We start from the raw sequence: 22,499 nt of genomic DNA on the forward strand, positions 1-22,499 counted from the left end.
TTGAAGCAAAGATTGTTAATAACACAAGTGGGAGGTTGGAAAGGGCACAGTATATCTCTTGGACTCCATTGGAGTCTGGAAAGAATGTAGAAGTCAAATGACTGAATTTTAACAGTCAACAGTACAACAACAGCATCAACAAAACCCAAAATAAACTAAAAAGGAATTAGTTAAGAGACAGAATTTTATCATCTTCAAGAGGGTATGTCAAATACCTCTAGACTCTATAACAAAGGGATGGCTGCCAGACCAGCCTCTCCATCAGTATCAATTTGGCATCATTTCAATGGATCCAGGCCAGTTTAAACCTTCTGTGATGTTTTAAAATTCTGTTTTGTGTAGAAACAAATTGTATGCCACTATGGTGAGTCATGAACTTATTGCCTTGGACTTCTGAGATAGCAACAAGAACGATACTATTATCATGGTAACATTATTTATGCTATTTATGTAAATCTGTTTTTTTCTCCCTTTGCCCTGTCTTAGCAGATAGCTTGGATGAATAGTTTAGATTTAAAATAATAGAAAAATCTGTTTGTTTTCCATTTCTTCCCTTTCCCTGCAATGCTGTCCAGTCCCCATCTCATACATAGATGATCTGTAAGGGTCCCTTCCAATTCAAACGATTCTGATTCTTGATTTGACGATTGCTTTCCACTGTTTTATAAGGCGCACCTGAGTGATTTACAAAGAGTAAGCCTTATATGACAGTACATAACACAGCAATTTGCATGTTCATTTCATGCAGAATCTTGGGCTATGCCAGCCAGGATCCTAGCATGAAGCCTCTGATCAATACACATAACATCAAAAGAGAAGGAGTGGGCAAAAGACACAAACTGCTGTGATTTTTTGTTTAATATTTACTGTGAATCAGTTTTTGCTAAAAATACTCTGACAACTGTTTTCAGATGACTACAAGTTCAATTTGGTAGTTTTTGTAGGCTGAGATGGTAAGCATTTACATAGCAAGCTAATGATGGTGGAAAATCTTTGTAGTCTGTAGTAATTTCTTAAAGGATAAAGAAAGAAACATCTTATGGTTAGATACAATTCACTGCCCCTTTGCTTCCTATATGTATCAGATGCATCCAATGTTGGTCACTGCCAGAGATGTGATTATGGACCAATGGGATTTGGATCTCACATTGTACCACAAGTTCTATGATTTTAATGTGTCCCAAAGATCAATTAGACATAACATTAGCTAATTTACCACTTGACAGGAAAAAATGCACACAAAATCTAACACCACTGGTAGACAGTGTAATTACGTACATTATTTACTGGAAAAAATATTGCTTGAATAGACTTACTCCATTCACTATGCACTGAGCAACAGAACATGTTAGACTCCTATTTCTTATCAGTCATGCAGCTCCCTTGAGCTCACTCAAAGGAAATGAAAAACACAGATTTCAATACTGAGGAAAGGAAAGATACATTTACATTTTATTAGTTTTTGTGGGTTTGAATATATCTCCTTGTTTTTATTGGAATATTTTCTACACACCTTTTCAGGAACCTTTCAGCAATAATGACAAAGGCTTATTGACTTTAGTCATTGTTTTGGCCTTTAAAACTTCAGCACAGTAGAACCAATAATGTCTTTTATATATAGATAAATATATTAGATTGTCTTCCTAATCTACAGGTATTTACATTTGAGAATGCCATCTAATTAAGATTTTGTTATGTAGCAGGTCTGATTGCCTAAATGTCACTACTATCTTTATTTTCATTTACTTTATTGCTGAAGATAGTGCTGCCTTCATCTGTTGCACCGTTAGATATAGCCCTTATATTGTGTTGTGAATATAAATACACCTGAAATGATATCTTCCTCCCACGATACATTCAGGAGACTAATACTGTGTTCTATTCATAGTCAGAGGGAATATAATTCCAATCCAAATTAGTCTCTGGAAACTTTCATTTCAATGTCTTTGTGCTGCATAATGAAAGAGACGTACTAAAATAAATCATGCTATTACTGAGTGACAAGGACTTCATACCCCAACAAAGTGCTTTTCTACCTGTGTTCTTAAGTCTATCCTTGTCTTATGAAGTGTCAACTTGCATTCCCTCAGCTGGGAATTTCTTGTAGCTTCTCCCAGATGCTGAGGAAAACTGTGCATCACTCACCACCTTTAGCAAGCTACCCTGCCTTCTCTGCCTTCTCTCTTGAAACACTGGAAAACTTTTCCCTGCATGGGGATTTACTGTATTTTCCAAAATGTGTCTCCACTAAGAGAGGAGAGATTTAGATTGCATATAAGGCAAACGTGTTTTAAAGTAAGGGTAGTGAGCAGTGGAACAGGTTGCCCAGAGAGGTGGATGGATCCAGTGGATGCTCGATCCCTGGAGACATTCAAAGTCAGACTGGATGGAGCTCCAAACACCTGATGGAGCTGTAGGTGTCCCTGTTCATTGCAGGGGACTTGGACTTCATGGCCTTTAAGGGTCCTTTCTAACTCATACAATTCTATGATTCTATGATAAGCAGGACTATTTGGGGCACTTTGTCAAATTCCATGAGTTTCACTGAGCTAGTATCCTAGACAATGTTGTGTGTACAGATCCAAGGAAGGAAAAGGCACATAAAGAGCAAAGTCAGATCTGCAACAGAGATATCACATATGGTCTGCTTTGACAGCGCAGCATGAGGTCTTGGAAAGGCTGGGCACATCTCTTTACCCCAGGCATCTGACTTGCACAGCCATGCTTGCCCAGCAGAGCAGCATATGTCTCATTAACCTTGATAGCTTTGTAGGAGTTACTGTTTCATATATTGCAGAAGTGTTTAATGATATCTCTGGTGTTTTAGGCACAAGATGAATCTCCATCAAGGTGAAAAAAGCTTCACTGCATTGGAATTGTTTCAGCAAATATTTACGCGGGACATTTAAAAGAAATTCTACTTTCTATTAATAGGTATATGAATTCATTTAGCTATTTCATTGCTGCAGGCTAGTGGTAGAGGATCTTATTTTCAGACATTTATTCAATTTCCACAATTTCTCATCCAAAATCATTTTCCTGGGGCAATTGTTGCTTGTTATCATTGCTTCATTGCTTTTTCTTGGTTCTGCATTTATTTATTTATTTATTTATTTATTTATTTATTTATTTATTTATCAATCATGAGTTGTTCTATTTCTTGGGAGATGAGCATTTTATCCTGATTAGCCATATCTTCTTAATAATGATTCTGGCTTAGCCTCCTTCCAGCTCTTACAGACATGAATTAGGAAGAATCAAAATGCATATGTGATATCTTAGGCATGGCAATGCAGGGAAGTCATTTTTGTCGTCCTCAGTAGCCCTGCACCTACTGTGGGAAGTTACTCAGAGATTCTGATTCCTACCCTTCCTCCAACTGCTAGCAAATTTCCTCTTTCCAGAAGTCTTGCGGGTGCCACATCATGTCAGCTATATGCCAGTAAGAATGAACTGGGTTAGACGTACATATGCTAACATGGATGAGTTTGTCATAAACTGGGAAGCACTTAGACATGAAAATTTGCCTGCAAAAGTAAAGAGGAAGGATACAGGTATACAGAGCTGGGACCAGACTGAGGCAATGGCCTTAAGTTGCTCCATGTGAGGTTCAGGTTGGATATGAGGAAACATTGTTCTAAGAAGAAGTGGTGAGGCACTGGCCCAGGCTGCCCAGGGAGGTGGTGGAGTCACTGTCTCTGGTGGTGATCAAGAACCATAAAGATGTGGCACTGAGGGACGTGGTTACTGGGCATGGTAGGGGTGGGCTGACGGTTGGACTGGATGACCTTACTGGCCTATTCCAACCCAAATGATTCTATGATTCTTTATCTTCTTTATCTTCCGGATCACTAACAACTTGACACACATTTGTGCAAGAATTTTTTGGAATAAAAAGGGAAATGTAGATGAATATGACCTACTTGTTTTTCAGAGAGAAATAAATAAATAATAATTAAAAAAATAGAGACACTGCTAAATCAGGGCCAGAACTCTCAAGAGAATTTTTAGGAACTATTTCACAGCAAAGATATAATATGTCAATTTTCTACGCTTATTTCATGAAATTCTGATAGAGATGGAGCAGGAAGAGATAAGAATGAGTTATCTCTTTGTATCATGAGTTATGAACTAAATGAGTTCATTTGTGAATACAAAGCGATAGGAAAGCAAATACAATTTTATTATTTCCATGAAACATCATGAAAGCAATAACCTTCAGGAAAGAAAAATCCCAGCACCACAAACAAACCAAAACAAGCAACAAACAAACAAACAAAACAACAACAACAAAACCCAAACTCACAAGTTATTTAAAAAGAATAAGATGAAAAAGCAAGTGAAATAGCAGGAGGAATACACGTGATGCAACTATACCCAACGAAGGAGAGCTAAAGCAGGGATTAGAAGGACAATCAACAGAAATAGAATTTTGGCAGAAGTACTGCAAAAATAAACACGGATACTAGTTGGGTTCATCTGTTTTGCTATTGTGATTCGTGCCATTTGCTTACATGAAATAGTGCAATTAATTAATGATTCACTGCCTGCCTTCAAAATCTTTTTGGTAATAACTATCTTCTCCAATACTCCTTTGCTTTCCTATATTCACATGTACTGCTCTTCCAGAAAAGGGTAGATTTAACAATCTACCAAGGCTGTCTGGGATGCTCTACTGAATTAATAAGACCCGAGAAAAACTGGGAACAAAAGACACTTTTATCATTAAAAAACCCCACAAAAACAGAACAAAAAAACCCCCCAAACCATGAAAAATATCCCAGATGTCATGAACAAAAAGAAAAGCATGCACAAGGAAATGAAATGGATAAAACCATTCCCACATGTGTACTGATCTTTTTAAAGAGGTGGTAGTGAAAGCAGCCACAGAATTATATTAGTTTGCCACTGCTTTCTGTTTAAGTGGGATTACCTTTACTAATGCAAACAAAATATAGAATGATCGAGCACATTAGAAGCCTGAGTGAATTAAAAAAAGACAAATACACACATTACCTCAGGATAAGTCCAGCTCCTTGCATGTCACTTAGCCTATTACAAGGATTTTGCATGGGATAAAACAAGGATTTGGAGATATTTAGATGCAAACATGTACGTTGTGCAATGACTACTAATTAGACGCAGAAGCTATATGTGACGGTTTGGGTGCTCTGAAGTATTGATTAAATTGAGCACCAGGTCATGTGAAACTGGAATAATGTCAGAAAAACAGTGTAATACAAACAAATGCTTTGCAGCTTCTGCCATTACTATTGAGCTCAATACCCAAAACAAAGTAACCCACACTCATGGCATCAAAGACCAAGCTGGACAAGATTTTCTTAAGTCTAGATCCAAAAGAAAACAAACAAACAAAAAAACCCACCAAAAAAACCTCATCATAAATTACTAAAATCTTAGAAGGAGTTCAACTGTGGCACTTCATAGCTGCTGGCAGACCACACACAGAATCCAGTCCTCAAAAGGCTAGACTCATTGTTCTAACTAAATGCAGTCAAAACTTCCTTATTGGCTTTTGCACCAACACAATGCCTCTGCTGAAATTGTTCTTTTCCATTGTATATTGATTCTCATGACAGATTTACAGGAAGAACAGACCCACCTACCAGTCTCCATTTAGCTAAACAACCAACCCAATTTTTTGTTTCAGTGTTATCTGCTGTGCTTGCCTTTCCTTAACAGTGTTTAATCTCTGTTCACTGGTTTAAATAACATTGCCTTATTTCATGCAATATCAAACAATTCCCTGAAAAATCTGATTTGTTGCACCCGTCATAGTCCTCTAAAAATTTAATGCATCATCAAAGACTGATATGAGGAAAATTTTCTAGATTGTACATTTGATAACCGTATTACATTTCTATCCCATTTTGCATTAACCTCCTTTTCCTCCTTTTCCTCCCTCCCTTCCTCCCTTCCTCCTTTCCTCCTTCCCTCCTTCTCCCTCCTCCTCCCTTCCTTCCCTTCCTTCCTTCCCTTCCTTCCCTTCCTTCCCTCCTTCCCTTCCTCCCTCCTCCTCCTCCTTCCTCCCTTCTTTCCCTCCCTTCCTCCTTCTTCTCTTCCTTCCTTCCTTCCTTCCTTCCTTCCTTCCTTCCTTCCTTCCTTCCACTACATTCTAAAGTATGCTTCTCCTTACACATCTTCCAATCTGTTGACTGCATATCATTCTTTTTCCTTCCTTTCTGTCGATGGGCACTGTGGGTGTCATTTTCAGATAAAGCACTATCTGTAGTTCAAATATATATTCACACAGACATTATTATTCCCTGTGCCAGTTCTCAGTGTTCTGTGATGGGTTACCCAAGTCTGCCTAACCTCAGCCCACAGATCAACCCTATGGGAAAAGGAAAGCAACTTCTGTCTCCCCGCTGTGCTGGTGAGCCACGTTATGTATCAGGCTTCAAGACCAGCAGAAAACAAGTATTTCCCACCTGATATTTGGGTTCTTTTTATTCCTTCATGATTCTGATAAGCACCTCAAAATAAGAATGACAACCTCATCAGCTTTTCTCAAGGACAAGCATTTTGTTCCCTGATGTGAATACCTCACTCTTCTAAAATGCTGGGTATAATTGTTTTATCAGTGTTTTACATTAATTTACAAAAAGTCAATTCAACAATGCATAAATCTTCATATATATATATATATACGTAGATATATGAATGTATATAAAGAGAGAGAGAGAGAATACATATATATGTATGTGTATATATATAGAATGAAAAGAAAAGGAAAAAAGAAAAAGGAGGGGATATAGAGAAAAACGGGTCATAGCAAATGTTAACTGTTTACTGGCACAGACTTTCCCCACAGTTACCAGCCTACAGCTAGTGACAGCAGTTGGACTACAGTGCCATATGTTCTCTTTAAAGGCAAATTCTTTTAGACTCACTTTCAGTGGGGTAATCATAATTTTTAATACATTGACATTTTTTCAAGATGCAGACTATGGCTTTGCTCTAAGATTTATTTGACATCTGTTTATTATGTAACTCCTTGCACAATGCTTTTCCCTTTCCTGAAGAGCCTGTTGACAGAAATGATGGTATTTTTCAGAATTCTATTGACAATGTACTTTGGCTCAGCCTTGGTGGACTCACTTTTCCAAGGCTCTCTAATTTTCCACATCACTACTTGCGAATGTCCAGGATGATCCAAGATGAAAAAAGGCAGTGGATCAAGTTGATCCCTTCACTTGTGTGATTTAACACTGATAAATATTACACCCATAAAACTTTCAGACCCAGTTTGGACAGGAAGGATCAAAACTCATAAACCATTAAGAATGAAGTATGAATTTAGCTTCCTATGCACTGTCCCAAGAAAAAACACATATTCAGATCAAATGAGAATGAGAATTGAGTGAGATTATCTGGAAGTATACTGCGGTCTGGGATTTGTGATCAGGTTCCTAAGCATCTTCTGCATGGTGACAACTGGCTGAATTATTTCAAAGGAAGGTATAATGACTTAGCTTAGGCCACAGCGATTTCTCATTTTCTCAGATAACAAATTATAGGATGCAGGGAAATGGCCAGGAGAGGTTTAGATTGCAAATTAGGAAGAATTTGTTTGCAGAGAAAATACTCAAGCATTGGAAAGGTCTGCCCAGGGCAGATGTGTAGTCACCATCCCTGTAGAAGTGGCACTAAGATACATGGTTTAGTGATAGGACTTCGTAGGTGAGGTTGATGATTGGACTTGGTGATCTTGAAGGTCTTTTTCAGTGGGAATGATTCTATGATTCTGTGATAAAGGACTGCATCAAGTCGAATTGCCTAATGTGAGCTCATGCTCACATGTTGCCAGGAATAAGAAACTTGCAACTGGAGCATGAGGTTGAGCTTTCAGGGTGAAGGGAAGCCAGAGAGGTTGGCAGCCTCAAAGCCATATGGGAACAAAAAGGCCTCAGGGAATGTAAGTCACAATTAAATCTTTTTACAGATGTCTATGTAATCTGTTCTCAAAGATCTCCAGAGATGGAGAGACTTCAGCCATCCCAAACAATCTGTTCTGGTGTTCCACTCTCCTTGCAGTTGTTTTTATTCCTAAAGTATCATCTGAAGCTCTTCTGTTGCTTTCTAAGACTTTTTTTCCATTTTTAAAACCATTCATATCTCACAATGAATTAAAGAAAGCAACAATAACCTGAAATAGAACTACTGTAAAATTAAAATTAATATTTAAAAGAGGAACATGGCTGAACAGGCAGGAAGGAATAGCTTACCAAAATCTTCCAAAACAAGTATGCAAATGTCAGAAATGAGACTTAAAGAAACTGACTAGTCCAACTGGGACAGATGAAGCTCATTTTTGTCAGTGTCCTACATGCAATAAAATGGGTCAGTATTGCTACAGAAACCTTTTTGGTGTGTCTCTGTAATTAGCCCCAAAGTAATATTATTGTAATTAACTGAATCCCCTAGTACCTTGTGAAGTGTTCACGGTTGTAAGCAGGTTAATGTGAAAATTAATTTGTGCTAATTCACGCAAAATCAGTGATGCCCAAATCAGTCTGGCTGCAGTGGCATTTTGTGGAATAACAGTTATCTTCCTGTTGACTTACAAAATGCACTGAAGCTTTAAGAATGTCTCATAAATCTATCTGAGCTTTCACTTGTAATAAAACTACTGTGATAGAGAATTATCTACTCTGGAAAAATTTATAGTTGAAACTCACTACAAAGTGGATATTTAATGTACTAACTCTAGGCATAGAAACTAAAGGAGTGAAAGATTCAAACAGCTTCTTCATCCTATTTCTGGGCAGTCTAAGAAGCTGCTTTGTCCCACAGACCAAGATTCTGGTCTCCGGGATGAGTTATCTTTTCATTCTGAGAGAGCTGTGTTGGTCTACTACAGAAATGCACTGCACTTTCTATGGTGTCACTTCATATACAGACCAAAGACGGCGAAAAAATTCTCTCTCACTCCATAATTCTGGAGTGGCCTCAAAGATCATCTTGTTCCAACCCTCCTTTCTGTAAAATGTAATGGGAAGGTTGCTGAAGCTAGGCAGATCATATTGGTTTAGATACTTCAATTTTTTAATACTATTAAATATGTATTTAGCAAAAGGCAATAAAGAAAGGTTTATTATTTTCTTGAAGATAAACAGAAAGCTGAGAACATCTGACTATTCAAAGCTTATAAGATAGATAGAGGAGCACCTAACGACCCTAGAAATGCAGCTTTAAAATCCTTTTATAATCAAGCTTTCAGTGGGGCATAAGAGTTCAGTTCATAACAAAAGAATATATTTCTTTGAAATAACGAGCCTAGTTTGACTTTCATGTGTTATTAGTTCTCAGTAGAATTCAAGCATTTAAATTGATTGTAATGAGACATTAGCAGACACTATTACTGCAGAAAACCATTCCTGTTTTGAGATAGCTGGCTGAGAAGGCCTCTAAAAGCATCCCAACAGGCATTTGGGTAACAATGGGGATGAATGGGAGACAGAAATCAGCTTTGTAGAGGCTTACCATGCAGCTGGCTCTGCCAGATGGCTGCTCTAAAGGCCACTGGTAGTGAAGTGCAAGAGCAGCACCCTTGGGAGGGTGGGCCAAGGAGGCTGATAGTGGTTTTAAATATGGTTTTAAATATACACAATTTTCTGCCAGACATTAAAACATAAAGAATTAAATTATTAAACTAAAAAAAAAAACCCCAAAAACCCAAAAAACTAAAAAAAAAAAAAAAAAGGATAAAAATGAAAGCAGACTGCTCAAAGAAGCAACAATCATCTTTACCCAGATACCACATACCTACCATGCACAGGATGCACAGTGAGTCTATCATGAGAGCTAAAAGACGGTATTGTTTGACTTCTGCGTCAGCTAAATCTCTTCTCATTTTCACAACCCTGTCTCACCCTTGCCAACCTTTTCTGGGCTCTGCTGCAGTTTGAATTAAATTCAACGAATGACCTATGCCAGAGACGCTCTTCTCTCACTTCTCTCTTCTTGATTTCTTTGCTAATTATGCCAAAAGCCTGGAACAGCCTCTCATAATTACCCTATTTTCATGAAGCCTGTAAAAACTTTATAGCTTTAAGATTGCCACAGATACTTGTGTATGGATATATACACACATATTTTGTTTATTCTTTTATCGTGGTTACGTAACCTAAATTTCTAAGGCAAGTGTGCTGAAAAAAAACCCACGATTATGAAACACTCTGAAAAGAAACCGTTGCAAATGTGACAGCTGCTAAGAATCACTACGACTATAACATGCTCCTTCCCCTTGAGGTTACCATCCTTACTGGCTGAGGAAACAGCTGTAGCGTGCTTCGGAAGGTCAGAAAGGGCCTGGAGAAGGCAGAATTGCCCTTTGACAGTTTGATGTCTTGCTGGAAAGCTTGTCAACCTTATTTACATTTTAATTTGCATGTCAGCCCCTGCAATGCTTTATATTCAGGTTTTGCTTTAAAGTCCCTGCTCCACAGCAATCACAGCGACCTTTGCGTGTCTCCCCTCACTATCCCTTGGGGGCTGCAGCCCCAGCTTGCTCAGCCACCCAGGGCCTGGCAGCAAGAAATGTCAGGCTGAGCGTGACATTTATCCCAATGGTTGGTTAATGTTGTTTCTTTTTTTCCTATTCTTCCTGTAGGAGATTAAAGAGAGGCAATAGTCATGCCTTGCAAAAGGAGAATGCTAAAGGAGGTTCCCTGTCCTGTGAGACAGGAGCAGGAATGGTAGCAAGCATAATGTGGTGGTGGCACCTGAGAGTAAAGATGATAGGCAGGATGGAAGTGGGCAGTGACTGATTACTACTGACATTATTTTTACAGATGGGCTGACAACAGAACTTGGCAGAACTATACCCACTAGCTGGTGATGGGGAGCATGGCCATAAACATGCCCTGCTCCAGATAAATCACAGCACAGGCGCAGAAGCACAATGCAGGCATTAGCCTCCAGCCTGCAAAGCTGCCACTAAAACACACAGCCCTTCTTACTCCTCAAATAAAGTCATTTGTAAACATACACAGGTTATTCAGGATTATTCGATTATTATTATTTTTCTTTTTATCAGAACAATCTCAGCAGGGGGTTGGAGCTAGATGATCTTTCCAAACCAAGCCAGTCTATAATTCTTTGATTTTCTATGTCACAGGAGAAATCACTGGGAATATGGATATGATAAACAATTTCTAAGTCCGTATTACCACCATACCCATTAAACCCTGTCTCTCAATGCCTGTTTACAGATATACCAATACAAACTACCTACAACTTCAGTGATGTCAATACATAGGTGTAAAACTAATCAGAAACTTGATTCGCATTGGTAATAACTCATTCTATCCTCATATTTTTATTTAAACAATATTTCTGCTATTGGGTATGTGGTATACCTGTTAACAATCAGTAATACGGGGTGCCTTGATAGGAAGTATGTCCTAAGGTGGAAAAGCATACTCACAGCAAAAGCCATCTCTCAGCCCTCTGGATGCCTTTTGCTTCCACTACTTTTAAGTTCTATGGATGCCCTGTCCTTGGAGACATTCAAGGCCAGGTTGGACCAGACTTTGAGTACCCTGATCTAGATGCAGATGTCTTTGTTCATAGCAGAGGAGTTGGACCAGATGACCTTTAAAAGTCCCTTCCAACTCAAACAGTTCTGTAATTTCCACACCAAATAGCAAAGCTGTATGATTTCATATATTAAAAAACCAAATGAAGTATTTCAGTGATATAGCACTAACAACACATTGGATAAAGAAGATTCATGCATTACAAAACTGTGTGGACATAGCAACATCAGTTTAAGGCACAGGAAATTCTGTAGTTTACAGATTTGAGGGGATGCAAGATGCGGGGTAACTCTTCTGAATTCTGCATCTCCTCAAACATGTTCATGTTGGTTGACTATATTAGCATCAGTCTGTTAGCTTTTATTTTTTATGTTTTAATGGTTAGTGTAGCCTAATGATCCCTTTATGTTAAGGATCTATTATTGAGAGCATGAGAGCATATGCCACTGTTCTTGGTGGATGACACCATGCAGCCAGTCTGCAATTTCATTTCTAGAGTTTTCTTTTTAATTTGTCTTGTTTTGCCAAATATTTTTGTGTCAGAAAAGGTTTGTTCTAAGGACAAAATCTGGCTTGGCTACATGATGTCTGGGACTGAGGACCTCAGAAAGAAATGGCTTCATGAAACACTGTGATGACTTCACATACTTTAAGTCTTTCCATTCTTATCACAATGCTACTCCAAAGTTAAGAAGTCACCAACATGGACAATGACAGAAGAAATAAAAAATTCTGGACAGGATGTTATTCTGTCTACAGCTGACAAGAAGCTAAACATTTGAAGAGATCCTAGATCAAAGGACCTGGGAAATGTCAGTTGGTTGGTACTTCTAATCACATTACAAGTCTCGATACAGCAAGCATGGGAGAACAGTCTCTGCAACAGATCACAACCAATTATCAAAGTAATCCTATATGGCCATAAAAATATCTAGCCATTTAATACTGCTAAACCTTGCTTGTAATCACAGAGCTTAATGAGAACAACTTACTCTGAACAGAAAGAAGGGAAATCTCTGGAGTAGAAAAGCTGCTAGAGAGGACATTAACAAATGCCAGTAAATTTGAGGTTTTAACTTATTTTATATAGGGCATACTCTATTTGTAGAAGGTTCATGTTTCTTTTGAAATGCACAACTCCTCCTCGTTATTTTCTACCACCTATTAGATGTCAGACCCTGAATACCAGGGAATGTTTTGGTCAACACTGGACTGTAGTTTTCATGTTATGACTTCTGGCCAGTTTGCTTCATGAATCTATGGATTCATGATGAGAGAGCACAAAGTAGCTCCAATTGGAAACAGTCTGTTCTCAGTGGTTCCCAGTGAAAGAACAGGAGACAATGGGCACAAATTGAAATACTGATAATTCAATTTAAGCATTAAAAACAAACATACCAACAAAACAAAACAACATAAACAAAAACACACATACAAAAAAACCCCCAAAACAGACAAAAACACCTAAAACATATTTTTCCTTCTACGATGGAACTGGAATTGACTCATCAGAGAGGTGGTGGAGTCCCCACCTATAGAGGTATTCAGAATTCAACTGGACATAACTCTGAGCAACCTTCTGACCCTGCTAGTGCAGATGTGTTGGAGTAGATAATCTCCAGAACTAGCTTCCAGCTTTAACTGGAGTTCCAGCCTCAAGTAGTCTGTAATCTGGTGATTATTGATCTAATTCACTGTGGATATGTAAAAAATATACAAGCAAAGCTCTTCTGTTTAGAAATGAAGAACTGCTGAACTATGGTGGCAAGATGATATATGGTTAACAACACAAATCCTTTAAAATGAAAAGATCATTAGAATAAATAAAATATTACATTTAGGTGATAACATCATCCTCCCTAGTCACGCTGCTGTTGAACAACTGGGTATAGCAATATAGAAGTTTAATATCCGGCTATATTTAATATCAAGCTCTTTGATATTGGCAGTGCCCATGATGGCTACAGGTCTGTCAGCATTTTCAAAGGTTTATAACAGCCATAAAAACTTGTGGAGTAGAGAAATGAGTCAACCAGTACTTATAATTGCTGGCATTTAGCACCAGAGAAGATGACTAAGAATCGCTATTTGAAATACCTGGAGCTGGTGAAGTCCAAGTACAAATCCCAAGAAAGATCAACTAAGCTCTACATTTCTGTGAATTAGACACACACAGAACTGTGTGCAGATTAATGGTGGCAGAACTTTTAGGTGAGCACTTAAAAATTCTGCTCTTTCAGTATGTGTTTATTCTTCTACCCAGTAAAATGATTATCAGGGTGACTTGGCTCTCCCTGATCTCAAAATATTGTCATGTCTGGCATTCAGCTTCCTGCCCTTTCATCAGCAGAGGTGGCTGCATTTCACATTTGTGGAAATAATGTTCAGGAAATTCCCTGGGGTGTAATTTCCAATGGCACATGTCATGTGTCTCATGTGCTCAAATAGAGTTTTGACAGTATTTCAAATTGTCTTTCTTTTTTTGCTTTAACCAACCATTCAAAAAAAAATTAGGTTAAAACAAAAATTTAGGCAATTAATATCATAAGGTCTCAGATTTTTCTCTGTCACAGAAAAAGGTTCATTAAAAGCAGGATTCCCATTAGTTTTATTTATAGGTGACAGTTTATGCAGTGTATCTATACAATCTGGCTTATGTTATTTCTCTGAAAGATATCTATACCACAAAGTAACATAATTTACCACCATATTGTATTTCCTTTTAAAAAGAATCTTGATGTGTCTCACAAATGTAATGCACTAGAAATACCATATATCAATGGCATCCACTTCAAGGGTGTCAGTCAGAATTACAGAAGTGCTGCAAATAAATCAAAGAACAGAAAAGTGGCTAAATTAAAATGGTGCTTGATATGCAGACTGAGTAGATTAATTTATCTACAACTTCATCTGGGTCATCTACAGATTGCTTCAGACTCACATATAACCAGGTTGGACGGGACCCTGGGCATCCTGGTCAAGTACTAGATATGGAGGTTGGGGGACCCGCCTGTGGCAGGGGGGTTGGATCCTTGGGGTCCCTTCCAACCTAAGCCATTCTATGATTCTATGATTCTATTATATTCAGCAAAACGTGTGTTAACTAGAAAATGTGAGACTAAGGTAGGCATTAACTGTGACTGTGTTTTCAGGCTGGTCTTGGGTTTCTATATCACCAGGTATATGCAAACGTTTTGACAGAATTTCACTGAGATACCTGCATGTAAAACTCAGATGTCTAATTTATACTCAGAAGAAAAGTTAATTAAAGAATTTCCTTCCCTAAAAACACCCCAACTTTAAAATCCAAATCCAATTTGCTACCATTCTTCATCACAGTTATTCAAACATTAGACCCTTCTGCCTTTGTTTTCTCTCTCCTTCAAGTGATAGGTTTGGGCAATTGAAAACTGAGGGGGAAGAAAGAGGCACAATACCATAAATATTTTGGCAATGAACAATTGAAAAAATATCCAGAGAAGTAAGGAAAAAAGAATGTATACGTGTAGGTCAGAACAAATAGAATTTTTCTGTCATTCCAAACTTCACACTGACATGAAAAATCTGGTGTATTTTCCCTTCACAATATAATTTTAAAACAAATCTTAACTCTATAAAAATCCATCATTTGTTAGTATCTTAGGTAAGGCAGCCTAATGCTGGGGAACAACACTGGGGGTAGAACGGTTTATTATCACAGAGTTACAAAAGGGAACCTGCCAGGTAGCTGATTAATTTTACTTTCAAATTTTTTTGAAAGAAACTTTCTTTCTGTGTTTCAAATCTTCAGAAAAGTCCCATCATTAATAGAAGTAATAGATTCTGGATCAAATATTTTTGTTAGAATTAGTGGACAGGCCTACAGACAGCATCTACAGCCTGAACTTGTTTTGTTCTCTGTTAACCAAGCATACAAAAAATAGATGGAAATATAGAAGGTCAGTGTTTCAGAGAATCATAGAACCAGAATCCAGGTGCATCATCAGTTACACTATTTTGGCTGCACTCATGCTTTCCTAAATGTCTCAAACAATTGAAGTAAAATTTTTCATTGTAAGATTTACAAACAGTGTAAATAGGGTCTCTAATTAACTGTTACTGCAAAAATATCTGAATTATAGAATCCTTAAAGTTGGAAAAGACTACTCAGGTCATCCAGTTCAACCACAAGGTTTCTCTGGGGATCTTGTGAATATAGATCAGTGTACTGTCAAAGTTCAAGGGTCATAAAACTTGAACCAGGATAGAAGAAAACAAACACAAGAGCAAATATTAAAATTACAGTTACTACTTCTGAACAATTTCTTCAATTCAAACATTTCCAGAAGATTTTGTCAAATTAGAATATGTTGTGAAACAGAAATAATTCCACATCTGGAAAGTCTGTTTTGTAAGTAAGAGTGCTGTTTGCTCTTGGCTCTGAAAGTTGCTGCATGCTAACTAGGTGTATTTCACCACAGTATTTGACTCTTGTGGTTATACCTCAAAGACGAGAAACAGAAATGTTGCAAACAGAAGAGTTTCACCTAATGCCATCTACTGATTGTTTTATTTTGTATTGCTGAAGTATGCTGCGCTTCACAGCCAATGTCCACTGTTATGGATTGTTACTTATTGTAACAATAAACTTATGGATTGTTACTTATGCCACATTGTTACTTATTCACTTTCAGCATGTGGCTGCATACAAGCTGGTTCAATCTATTATTTATTATTTCACGGTGTTAAAGGTTATTACAGCACAAAAAAGTGATAATAGTGGGTACTTGAATTAGCAGTTCCTTAGCTCAAATTACAGTGCACCAATCTCTTTAAAATTTAGTACAAAAAGTAGTGTAAATTACACTTACAGAGTGCTTTTTTTCTTCCTGCTCTTTTCCAAATAAGAAAGGTTTCATAAGGAATACAGAAAAGAATTAGAAGGGACACACCATGCCCCATTCTGTCAATTCACAGATTCTTCAAGCACAACACATTGGCAAGCGTGACGTAAAGATGACAGCAACTTCCAGGATTTTAAAACTGTTGTCAATCCAGATTACCCTCCTGCCTGTCTAAAATAACAGGAGAGTGCTGCTAACATTAAGAAAAGATTCCAGGAATCAGGACTCGATCTACAGTTTTATCAGGATGGCTTTTGAGTGAGTTCATTAGTAAGATCCAAGTAGGAAGTGGGTGATGCCATAAGCTTGTTCTTTTAGTACAAAATAAGAACTGTATGTAAATATCACATAATAAGTCACCAACTAATAAAGTTTGCAGAGAACAGAAGACAGTACGCCACTGTTTAAACAAGGAATGTATTTGCCACAGAGGAATACCATTACTGTTTGTACACTGGCAAGTAGAACAACGAATGTTCTCCATCCCTTACAATTCCAGACAAGACAGAGAGCTGAGTACTATGGAGGCAGCAGTTCAGTAGCGATTTCAGCCTGCAATATAGTGGGATCACAGCCATTTCATGGAGAGCTATGAAAGGGGGTTTCCTCTTGAACATTTTTCTTTCATAACTTAGTGTCACAACATGGAAAAAGGGAAAACTTTATCTAGAGCAAGGCACGGTGTCATTCTAGGGGTATATATCTTCCTAATTGCCTTTATGACTCAAAGATATAGGGCCTTTACTAGGTTGAAATGGAGCTGATCCTGGATGTAAGTTGAATCCTAGACCACTTTCTATGGGCAAGTTCTCCATAGGTTACAACTACTCTGTGATGAGTCATAGCAACCAGCACCTTTCTGACTCTGCAGTAGGACAACACAACCCTCCAAGAGCTTCCCCTGAGGACACTAAGAAGCTGAAATGAGCAGATTGCTTATTGAAAAGGACCCTCTATAGAATCACAGAATCATATAATGGCCTGGGTTGAAAAGGACCACAATGATCATCCAGTTTAAACCCCCTGCTCTGTGCAGGGTTGCTGACTACTAGATCAGGCTACCCAGACCCACATCCAGCCTGGCCTTGAGTGCTTCCAGGGATGGGGCATCCACAGCCTCCTTGGGCAACCTGTTCCAGTGCAACACCACTATCTGTGTGAAAAACATCCTCCTAACATCTAACCTAAACCTCCCCTGTCTCAGTTTAAAATCATTCTCCCTTTTCCTATCACTGTCCACTCTCATAAACATCCATTCCCCCTCTTGTTTATACCCTCCCTTCAAATACTGGAAGGCCTAAATGTGGTTTCCCTGGAGCCTTCTCTTCTCCAAACTAAATAAGCCCAGTTCCCTCAACCTTGCCTGATAGACCCTTGAGCGATGCTACTCATGTTCTCAGTTATGTTGACTATGTTCAGTGTCAAGTGGAGCTCAGAGAATTTGCATCACTTTTTTCCATTGACATCTATCTCTTACTGAATTCCAGAGCTCAATTCCCCAGAGCCAGCTCTATTACAATACAGCCTCCTCATCTGGAAGCTTTTAGTGACAGTTGTAGATATTGTCTTAACCACCTACAGCAGATAATGTGCAGCAGTTATATCTACAAATGAATTAAAATGAGCACTTTTTAGATATATTTTACTTACATTTTTTCATTGCTTTCCTAATTTGAATATCCTCTGCTGCCATTAAAATCAAGAAAGACCTATGAAGGATTAGACCTTTGCAACTTCTAACACGAGGAACAGAGCAGCATCTAATAGCATGTTGTATTTATGAGCACACTCTCTGCTCCATTTGCCAAATTTGTTCCTTTCATGCACTGAGTGTTTGATAATCCTTTAAATGCTATTTCTCCGCCTATTTCTCTGAGTACAGAAAAAAATAAATAGTGTTTTCAATTGGCAGATGATCATTTTCTACTATAACATTCTGTCTGGCTCGTCCCTGCCAAAAAGTTATGTTGGCTATTGTCAACATCAAGGATGCTATATGTCTAACCTGTTATTTAAACCCATTTTCCACGGAAGGACTTCTTACTGACAGCACATCGTTATGATTATCGGTGTATATATGGCCTCATTTCATACCCATCATGACAACTGAATTCAAATCTGAGAATGCTGAGAAACAACATGTAATGTCACTTTATTGATCCATTACATAAAAAGAAGAGATTTAATATATGGTGAATAGTACTCACTTCAACGCACTAGAGCCTTCTGTACTGAAGAGTCAGTATTATAAAGGTTTTCTCTCATTTAAAATTGTAGTTTGTGTGTGTGTACTTAAAAGAGGAAAACACATTTGCTGCTGAAGTCTCCAGTCACTTTTGACACCAAGAAAAGCAGACACATAATCATCATATTTATGGCCAACTGGAAAGTAACTTCACCAACAATGTTGACTGTCAGCTGCTATGGGACTTCACAGCAAACCTGAAGGTCAGCAGATCTGAGGTATGTGAGATCTAAAAAAAATAGGTTGAATTCCAAAGCTAAAGACTTCTTTCCAAGACGTTTTCCCTAGACACTATATTTTATATGAAGGACAATTTGGACATCAGCACCTTAGTCGGTTTCAGCTGTAAACAAAAGGTAAAAGCTCTTGGGGAGCAGATGTCTCCTTCTCAGTGATGTGCCTCAGCCCTAAAATACGAGCTCTGTTCAGAAATTACTAACAAACCAACACACTTCTTGGAGGTGTGGTGTAGTGTGTTTCCAGTAGGGTACACTGTTAACCCTACAGCTGGCATTTATCCACACCTCAGGCAACGAAGGGGAGTGAAGGCGCAGCACTATTGAGAGCACACAGTAGCTACTTGCTGCAAGATGAGAGGCATGGATGACAGCAGCAGACTCAGCCCCAGATCAAACAACTGGGCTCTCCAGACCACAGAGAATTTAAAATATGTTTCTTAGTCACTGCTGCTTTTCCTTCAGCAGCACTCACAGCCTATGAGCACAAAGGAGCGGCAGGCATGCACTCAGAATAAATGGAATTTGTGCCACGTCCTCTGGCTCCTTTCCATTCACTTGGCCCTGGTCTTATCTGAATCAAACTTCAGGAAGCTGGTTTCATCTGTGACCAAACCTCCATACCACTGCCTGCAGACTGAACTAGTTGGTTGCTTAATTTTCTTTGTCATAACAAAGAGGGATTCTGGAGCACCGTTGCCCACAAGAGCCATATGCCCATATCATAACTTTTTCCTTTTAGGGTTGCTTTTCCTGTCCTGATTTATACTTCCTCAGTTACAGTACATACATTTACATGGTTAATGCTCAGATTGCTGAGATTACACCATAGTGATGCATGCAACATAAATGCCTAGACAGATGGATGCAGTATCACAGATTTCTGAAAGGAGGAGAACTTGCAAAGCCAGAAGCTCACACTTCAAGAAATATCATTTGCTAGCACAGGGGTCACTGAAAATAGATCTGAATGTTTAAAAAGCAGTGAAATATTCTTAAATAAAGCACTGCTGACACAGGTATAAGCTCATTCCTAGAAACAGGAAATCTGTTAGGCTGGTGGAAAATGATCTTCTGGAGAAACTCAGATTTATTTTTAAATTTGGAATTTATAAAGAATAATGCAAATCTGTTCTGCTAAGAAAGCCTGTGGCAAAAGCAACGTTGTGAATTGCCTTCATCTTTGAATACAACAATGATGCTAAAAGGGAAGTACTTTATTAAGTCAGCATCAGTCTAGCAGCTTTGATAACTCATAGAATAGATGATTTCTAGGTAAGAATCTGCAGCACAAGTTTAAATCAATACAGTTTGGATTGATAACAGATGAAGGTCTCTGTCATTGTCTCCTTCCAGTTCCTAATAATACAGCTATGAGACAACAGGTGCTGCTGCTGAGCCCTTCTGATATTCCAATAAAGCAAACTTGCCTCTGCAGCCGAGGGAGGAAAAAGAAAGAGAGGGACAGGAGCTGCTCATGTTCCCTTTGATAATGCCACTGCTGATAAAATTGTTGCTCACGACCACCTGCCTCTACTGAGCAGGGGCACAGGTACCGCATGGCAATGCTGACAGCTCAGGCTGGAAACGTGTGCTACTACGTTCGTTTCTGCTTAAAGCAAACAAAATATTTGGCTGGCTGACTTATCGTTAAGGTTACCAACAAGATAATATGAGCAGATATAAAATGAGCTTGCTTAAAAAGACAGAGATCATAACGAAGCAATAGGTAGTTAGAAACTAAAGCTGATGAAATTTAGAAAGTACTGCACATATTATAGGAAATACAGCTTTTCTGCCCTGCTGTGCTGTATTATGCTTCCCACAGTTTGTTTCAAAGTCCCTCTTTGCCTTTCATCTTACACATATTTCAGAACTGTTGTTATGCAAGATGGGAAATCATTGATTTTCATAGGATCTCAAGCATAATGCCACAAAAACAGTCTACCATCTCTCTGGTCACCTCACTAAAGAACTCCATGCTACATTCCTTGCAGCTCCTTGTCACATACAAAAGATTCAGTGCTGAACCTGAAAAGCCACATGTGCGTGCAAGCAAAGAATTACTAAATGCTTCTAATTCAGATTTTCCTTTTCCTCCCCACCCCCCCAGCCTCTCGTTACAAAAGCTAAAGCTATCGCTCTCCTCTTGTTAACTGCTAATAAAAAGCTGTTTAATGACAGGTAAATTTGCTGCTTCGTAGCTTCTTTGAACACCCACCATGCTCACGGAGGAAAGTAACTTTAGCCAGAAAAGAGATCCTTGCAGCACTATGGTGAATAATTCATTGCTGCGTTTTTCTTTTCATCTCATCTTGTGCCAGTAACACACACAACTGAAAATATTGTAAAAGCTAAAAACAACCCCAGACAAGGACTTCCAGCAGCAAAACACAAAGAAAACTCGCAGGCAGGTTCCCCCAGCTTATATAATAATGGCTTTAGCTCGACAGAACCCACATCACTCACCGAGGGCAGAATTCACTTGAACAAAAGCAGAACCCAGGCACCAAACGCAGCTTCGCAGGACTGTTAATGCGAGATGCTCCTGTCTGCTGTTCGGTTCACACTTGCCTTTATAACTAAGCCAACCAACAACATTCGGTTGCTGAACCTGATGAATTATAAAACGGTAGCTCCCAGACTCTCATATTTTACATCACAGGGGGTGGTCATCCAGCATACACGCTGCCTGTGTACATATATCCTGCTATAACTCATCCTGATAAACACATCAGCACTGGCAGCAGTGACAGTAATTGGTGCTCAGGATGTACAAGCACAAACCAATAGAGCACACTCCCACCTTCTGCTCCGTGCTACGTCTCCACCTGTCAATCACTGCACCTTGTTAAGGTGGAATGATCAACTGCACTTGAAGGGGAGAAGCTAAACTTGGGGGAGAAACCATCTACCCAAACCGAAATTATCACTTAAACATCTCTTAAAATGCAGTAAATGCAGCTTTAATCTCCTCCAGATACCGTCTTTCTCTTTTTCCATTAATTTCTTTTAAAAAAATTCTTCTCAAAAATCTTCCCTTCTTAAAGACACAGTTCTTGTTTAGTGACTAACACACCGTTCACAACTTCCTCTACCATGAATGGGAACTATTCAGGTGAATTCCATGGACTTTAACAAGGATAACCTCAAAGCAGTATTCCAGGCAGAATGACAGCTGAATGCAATACACTTATTAGGTGAAATTATGTGTACATTTTAAAAGACTCTTATGCTGATAGCTTTTACAAATATCCTCTAAGTTATAAATATGTATTTATAATGCTCTTTACTTCTCTAATGCTTTTTTTCCCCCTATATTCTTTGTTTTTTAAAATAAGTGTACACATGCAGAATAACTGAATCAAACAGCTAAAAATTATATCCATTAATACAATCAATTAAACTGAATAATTTCAAGCAAGAATAATTATAGCAACAGCAATGACAGCTGCTGCACATGCCACAAATTAATGTTCACAATTAGCCCCAACAAGCAAAACTGTTGACAATACTGGACATACAGAATCACTGAAAAGATTTCTTTATAAATTTGGAACCATTTGAGTTG

At 38.4% G+C, this 22,499-nt stretch overlaps 1 protein-coding gene across 28 annotated transcripts in view; it reads right to left on the minus strand.

The window, feature by feature from the left end:
• Positions 1 to 22,499, minus strand: part of DLG2 (discs large MAGUK scaffold protein 2) — a 964,547-nt gene that overhangs the window by 89,545 nt on the left and 852,503 nt on the right. Inside the window, exon 1 of one of the 28 annotated variants that reach the window (XM_015852379.2) lies at positions 21,398 to 21,743. The exons of the other annotated variants lie outside the window; for them this stretch is intronic. The gene's annotated coding sequence lies outside the window, so the exon portion shown is untranslated. Of the gene's footprint in view, positions 1 to 21,397; positions 21,744 to 22,499 lie in introns of those variants that run through there. 28 annotated transcript variants of the gene reach the window in all.

Source organism: Coturnix japonica, chromosome 1 (assembly GCF_001577835.2).
Source record: "Coturnix japonica isolate 7356 chromosome 1, Coturnix japonica 2.1, whole genome shotgun sequence".
Classification (NCBI taxonomy): Eukaryota; Metazoa; Chordata; class Aves; order Galliformes; family Phasianidae; genus Coturnix; species Coturnix japonica.